The 7,500-nt window shown below is 41.8% G+C and overlaps 1 protein-coding gene across 2 annotated transcripts in view; it reads left to right on the forward strand.

The window, feature by feature from the left end:
- The window catches only part of rims4 (regulating synaptic membrane exocytosis 4), a 35,475-nt gene that overhangs the window by 12,935 nt on the left and 15,040 nt on the right, over positions 1-7,500 (forward strand). The gene's annotated exons all lie outside the window — the stretch shown is intronic.

Consider the following 7,500-nt stretch of genomic DNA (forward strand, 5'->3'; position numbering starts at 1 on the left):
ATGGGGTGTAAACTAATATAAATATATAATTTGAATATGGAAAAATACTGCGAAAGACATGAAAGGTAAATTTCCATTCATGTGTATTGAAATCACATTAAAAAGGCTCATACCTCTAATGCTAAAAATGGAGGCGGAGAAAATAATAACAATAACAATAATAATGAAGCAGACAAGGTTTAATCAGAATATAGATATCTGTGATATAATCACATACAGAGATAGATAAAGATTATACCGGCCCTAAACTTCTGAATCTACTTTTGTGGTTGGATCCTTTTTTGGTTGGAACAGAAAATCCAGAAGAGCGAAAGCAAAGTTGTGATGCAATAAAACTTTTAAGGCGTAACAGCTGTTCGGCCGTCAGCGTGTGAAAAGTCCTCGGAGAGCGAGTTTGGATGAAGCTCGGATTAAAAATCTCTGAAAAGAACTTCAGTGACGGACGTTGCTTTGTAAAACAAACAAGAAAAGAAGAAGCTCTTTTTAGGAACAAGCGTCGGCTTCGGGAGCCAAACGCAGCGTTTTCCTCGTTTCATGGAGTCTTTGTTGTAGTTGAAGTCTTTGAATTCCCAGAATGCTTTGCTCTGGTGTTTTTTTCCTCGTTGGACGAGTCGGTCGTTGGCAGGAACAAATCACCACGGTGCCAGTTGTCTCAAGAGAATATCATTTCCATACAGACGGACGCTTTTTTTTGTAGCTTTGAATTAAATAAAATGTAGTTGAGAGGGTCAGGGAGAGAAACAGAGAGCAAAGACTCAAAAGAGACGATTATGAAGAACGGAGACGGAGAGTGAGCGGCAGGAACGAGAGGCGGAAAGAAAGACGGAGATGAAAATGATAATGTGATAATAAAAAGGGAGGAAAGAAGAAAGATCTTCGCTGTCGCTGAAACAAACAGATAAACTGTTCCAGAGAGTTTGACTTTACGCTCCCGTGTCCCCCCCCCTTATTGATACAAAGTCACGCAGTATTAAAGTCAAATCAATAACCTTTTGATCAACTCCTGTTGTATTACATCCGGACTCTACGTGAACATTCCTCCTCATGGTGCAGCAGGTGGACACAGAAACGTGTGATCGATACAAAGGGTTTAAGCAGGAGGATCGGCAGCTGCAGGCTCCATCAATAACTCTCCGGTTCCCCCTGAGCGGAGACAATTGGAAACATCCACTTCAATCTCCCTGAGAGAAAAAACGGAAAAGGTGTGACGTGTGAAATCAATCCGAGCTCGCGCAGGAACACCAGCGCCAACGGCTTTGAGTCGACTCCTTTTAAACTGATGAACCTTTATTTGATGGAATTATTTGGGGGGATTCTGAATAACCAGGTGCAATATGCACTTGATTATTCTGTTCCATGCCCCACGTGGACATGAGAGCAACACGTGGTCAAATGTCGGAGAGAAGACGTCATGTGGAGCATCACTGTTTGCTTTTTTTATTAATGTTCCATTTTGTTTTTTTTGGTGACACTTAAAAATAATATCTAGATATTCTTTTAGAGATTAAAAAGCTCTTTTTCCCAGTATTTTAAATCCTTCCTGCTCAGGATGAATAAAGCTGTTTGACAGTAATACTTGGGGATTTCATTTTGTTTTCAGCTTTTTTTCAGAACCAGAGGTTAGCGTCATAGCGAGAGGTTAGCGTCATAGTGAGAGGTTAGCGTCATAGCGAGAGGTTAGCGTCATAGTGAGAGGTTAGCGTCATAGTGAGAGGTTAGCGTCATAGTGAGAGGTTAGCGTCATAGCGAGAGGTTAGCGTCATAGCGAGAGGTTAGCGTCATAGTGAGAGGTTAGCGTCATAGTGAGAGGTTAGCGTCATAGCGAGAGGTTAGCGTCATAGCGAGAGGTTAGCATCATAGCTAACCTCTGGTGCAGTGGATTTGCTCTTATACTTCTGTGCTATAGGTGAGGAAGCGATGAACCTCCCATCTGGACGTTTGTCTGCGGCCGACAACACGATGACAACGAGGTCGTTCATTGGTTCACCGTTTGCGTATTGTCACGTCTCCTACGAATTCTAAAGATGGCGGACCACAACGTAACATCTCGTCTTTTCGTCAACTCTGAATGAGTTAAATATAGTTCATGAGGTTTCTACGTCGTGTTGAACATAGTTGTTGAACTAAACGCTCCAGAATACGCCCCGTTCATCAGCGGTGCGCCACCATAAAGTGTCCCCTGTCAGTCGCTCAGTTGGTTGCAGGTTTTTTGCAACTTTACCACCAGATGACGCCAGAAAAGTACAAAAATTACACACTGGGGCTTTGATTTCAGTCGCGTCAGTGTCGGGATTTCGATGTCGTTGCAGACAAGAGAACAACTTGAAGAATATTTTGGTTTCAAAAACAAATCACATTGGTCCATTGGCTCCTCTGGCAATAGGATCCCCATGTACAGTATGTCACTGAGTCACCTCTGGTCCACTGCCACATGCCACCTCTTACTGGCCTATAGCATTTATTATTATCACCATAGGTTGCCACATAAAGTAATTCGCTCTGTCTGTGTGTTCCGGGCCCCAACTTTCTGCTTGGCCCATCTCTTTTCGGTGCCAGGTTTTCTAAAAGCTGCTTCTTATTCATCATCATCCTTAGTCATCGCTCATCATCGGCTGTAGTTCCTCCACGGGAAAGTCATTCTTCAGACCCTCCGTCTCACTCTGAAGAGAACCTTACGCCAGACGTCCTCTCTCTCTCTTTGTAATGAATGGCCTGATGGTGACAGAGCAATTTTACTCACTGGTTATTGTAGTACATCTATTTTCTTTTTTTCCCTTTCATTTCACTTATTCATCCACGGAGGTTTGGATGAGCAGGATCGCCTGCTCCTCTCCGAGCACAGTGTTGCTTCACTTTTACTAGGACGGAGAAAAGGTCAATGTGAAATAGAAGTGGATTTATCTGCGGTGCTGCCAGAAGGTTTTGGATGAAAACCTTCTTTAATTGTTGACAAGTGTATGACGGCACTGTTAAAATATATAGAGACGTGTTATGAATAAAGAAATGACAATGCTTTAACTCTCCACGGTGTAAAGCAAAGCTGACATTTTGCCACCCAACTCTTTCTCAACACATTTCATTTCATACCTCATCGGCTGTCGTCCACTCTGAATTTCTCAAAGTATTTAGCAATATTGACTCCTTTATTGTAAGTTAGCTTATATAGCTCAATTTGTAATAACAACTATAAGACGTTTTCACTATGGCTAAAGTATCTTGTGGGAGCATTAGCATGTTAAAAAAACATTAGCATTTTATTTGATAATATTTTTTTAACTATTCCTATTTAGCATTGTGTAGCTTTAAGCTAACTCTTTTGTCGTAAGCTATCTTACATTTTCACTTTGGCTAATGTATGGAAACAGTAGCATTAGCATTTAATTTGTTAATCTTGATGAACTATTCCTGTTGGCTATTTAGCCTGGTGTAGCTTAAAGCTAACTCCTTTACTTTTAGCAATCTTACATGGCTCAATTTGTAGTAAAAAAACTTCATGACTTTTTGCTAATTTACCTGGTTGGACCTTTAGCATGTAAAATAAAATCGTTAGCATTCCCATTCTTGGTGTTTAGACTAGAGCTGTCAACATAATACTATGAATTCTTTCTCACTGGTCATACATAAGGAATCTGCACAACAGTTGTGTATTTACTTTAGATTTATCCTCCTTAGTAATATTGTAAATTTGCGGCTGCTAGCAGACGTTGGCTCTTCATGGTGCTTCAGAGCGTCTATATTTGTTCTGAGTCATTTACTAGGCCAGGAGGTGTGACCTACCTTGTTACCGTCTCACTGCCTTTGAGTCGTGTGTTGGCCACAGACATTGGCTGATATGGGGAGCAGCTATTTCTGTATCCGTTCTGCTTTCATTAATATTTCTCTGCTGGGAGACAAACTAATGAGTCCTGGCTCGCTGATTGCTACATCACAACTTTTCAGACACTTTTTTGTGCTAGTTCACGGTGGGTGCTCCACATCGCACGCTGTGGACCACATTCACCAGGCTGCGTTGGAAGGATGAGGGATTATTTACTTTCCAAGTACCTGCACAGTGCACAGAGCAGAAAGCAGATTATTGCTCATGATTAATACTATGACAATCAATGATAATGGAATTATTTGCTGCACAGGTTTGACCCTGACAGGTTGGGTAAAAGAAGGGATAAATGGAAGTCGTCAGAGAAAACAGACACATATTTTCTGATTCCTGTGACTGTGCAGAGCTACCAGAATTCAAGTGACTGGACCAGACTTAAGAATTGAAGCATCTGGAAAGAAACAAACAACGACAGCTGGTCACGGAGGGTAAACGTGAACCACCCTGTCTTTCCAAGCAGCTGCCGGCGTTCCAACCTCACCTACAAACCAAACATTAACAGGCGTGTTCCCCAAACAGCACACAGTTTAGTAAATGTTCAACTGACAGAGCGACTCGTACACAAAACTGACAACGGCTTAAAGCATAGAAACAGAAAGAGATGCAGACAGACAGAGACGACATCATCCACCTGCTGCATTAGTTACGTAACTCAGCTACTTACCCTAAACTTCACCTAAACACAACCCTACCCTAATTTTCACCCAAACACAACCATAAGCAAACCTTCACCTAAAAACAACCCTACCCTAACTTGACCTAAACACAACCCTACCCTAACTTGACCTAAACACAACCCTACCCTAACCTTCACCCAAACACAACCATAACCAAACCTTCACCAAAACGCAACCCTACCCTGACTTCACTTAAACACAACCCTACCCTAACCTTCACCCAAACAAAACCATAACCAAACCTTCCCCTAAACACAATCCTACCCTAACCTTCACCCAAACACAACCATAACCAAACCTTCACCTAAACGCAACCCTACCCTAACTTGACCTAAACACAATCCTACCCTAACTTGACCTAAACACAACCCTACCCTAACTTGACCTAAACACAACCCTACCCTAACTTCACCTAAACACAATCCTACCCTAACTTCACTTAAACACAACCTTACCCTTCCCTTCACCTAAACACAACCCTATCCAAACCTTCGCCTAAACACAATCCTACCCTCACAACAATTAAATGACTTACACTGTGGGGAACTTGCTGTTTAGGCAGTCTAGGTTGCCTTGTTCTTCGTGCCCGCCATTTGATTATGAAATGGCCGATGGTATTTTCTCCTGTCTCATTCTGGCCATCATGTCGTGGTTGATGTTCATAAGTGTTTTGGTGACATGTGTGCTCCCTGTAGAGATGATAAAGATATCTTGAACTCTTGACCACATAAGGATGACAAGTCCCCTTAATGTGAGTGTGTAAACACATTTAGGTTCCCACAACATGAAAAATCTAGATCATAGACACAAACAACATCATTGTGAGGACAGAGACGGTAGAACATTGAAGAGAGAAAAAAACCCTGTTTTGTCCATTGTGATAGTTACAGGTGTACTGTATTGTGATATTTGGGATATGGTTATCTCAAACAGGAGATCAGAAGAGAATGTGTATTCCAGGTTTCTTTAACGGCCGGCACCTTATTCCTTCTAAAACTGCCATTCTCTTTACTGAAACCTATTCTGTATGTAGGTTAATCATTTAGACAGGATTGAAAAAATGTCTAGTTTTGAAAGATTGGCGATAATAAGTCTGTTTCTGTATTGATAAAACGTCTGGCTTGTGACTGTTCTTACTACAATTCGGCTGCAGGTCTGGGAGTAAAGCAGATTTTGGGGGCTTGTAAATCCACTTGCGGGGCAAGATTTAAGATTAGGATGTTTAGTTTACAACCCCACAAAAGGTCTTTATGTTGCCGGTCAGGTTGCTCAGCAGGTCATACAAGCATTAAAACGTCATTCTGACTCTGTTCGTAATCTTTACAACCCCGGAGTTTGAAGCTTACGCCTCGAGAACTCACGGTCAATCACATAATCATGTAGATTAAAAAAAAAAGTCCATCCAGGTGCACATGAGCGGTCCAGACTTGTTCAGAGAGATTTGTTGCACCAACACCAGTAGGTTTGGTCCGTCCCTCGGGGTTCATCGTGCCCTAGTGGTCGCAGCATGTAATTGCAATGTCTCTTCTTCAATGTTGTCCAAAGAACGTCCCTCAAACGTCACTTTTCTTTTGTCGGCCACCACTGTTGACTATGTTTGTCTGCATTTCCACTTTTGATGGAAGGCAACAAATCCACAGCTGAAACTTTTTATTTAATTTGCTTCCATCTTGACAAGGAACTTCTGGAAAAAGAGATTTTGTGTCTCAATGAGACCTTCCTGGTAAAGTAAAGCATAGACCTGCTCTCTGGAGCCACAGTGTCATGGTTTCTTTGTTGACTTTATAGTCCATGATTTCTCCGGTTACCTTTCATTGTTTGTGTCTTGGTTTCTGTGTTAGTTACTTTCTTGCCATTTTGGTATTTCCTGTTTTATTTTGCAGTCACTTCCTGTTCTCCTGTGTCTTGTTATTTGTCACTTTTACATTTTCTTGTTTCCCTGTGATTGTCTGCACCTGTTCCTCATGTGCTTCACCTGTGTCCAGTTATCTCCACCCCCCTTGTGTAAGGTCTCTATGATATACAGTATCTGTAGCTGTCAAACGAACAGGTTACATTGACCCGTGTGCTGGGTTGTGTACCGACGTCTGCGTTGGTGATTGACAGCGCTGCTCTGAAGAACTCAGGAGATCACAGATCACGTGGAACCAGTTGGGGGGGGGAAGCAGTAACCCAGATCTGCCAACAGCCCGTCCCACATAGACACGATGGAAATAGCACCATTCTGGGTCGCACTGTAATAACTGCAGAAGTAACTTTTATGATGTGGTGTATGAACTGTCTGTGGAGAAAGACAGTTATGACGTGGTCTGGAATTGATCAGTGGCTCAAGGCTGAGCTGGGGACGAAATATTTTGATTTGATGTGATTGATTTTACTTTTAAATTATTAAATTATTAACCTCATAATGATTTTTTTTTAAATGATCTCAATTCTGTTCAGACAAGAGATGTGTGTGTGTGTGTGTGTGTGTGTGTGCGTGTGTGTGTGTGTGTGTTTCAGGCAGAAGTCACCCTATGAGGACAAAAAGCAAGTCCCCATAATGTAAATCTTTAAGCTTTAAGGTGAAGACATGTTGAAGGTTAAAGTAGCGTTGGGTTTACGTTAAGGGTTTACCTGGCTTTGTTGGGGGGCGGGTCATTTCAAGAGTTTTCTCCTTATACTGTCGACTTTGGGTTCTTTGACTTTGCATAACTTTTACAAACTGAACACAGAAAACCTATAACTCACTAGAGGAAAGGGAAAAACTGTAGAGGCAGAATATGTCTCCTTTAAGGTGAGATGTACAGGAAATGAATGTCAGTGTTATGTCCTCTAACGTCATGGACACACGACTCTGTGTGTGTGTGTGTGTTCTCACTGTTAAAGGAAAACAACTTTCCTGTCCTGTCCTGAAAACAAGGTCAAAGACCTCCTGTAAGAGCACTTCATTATAAACTAACCCTC

The sequence above is a fragment of the Scophthalmus maximus genome, chromosome 6, assembly GCF_022379125.1.
Source record: "Scophthalmus maximus strain ysfricsl-2021 chromosome 6, ASM2237912v1, whole genome shotgun sequence".
Lineage (NCBI taxonomy): Eukaryota > Metazoa > Chordata > Actinopteri > Pleuronectiformes > Scophthalmidae > Scophthalmus > Scophthalmus maximus.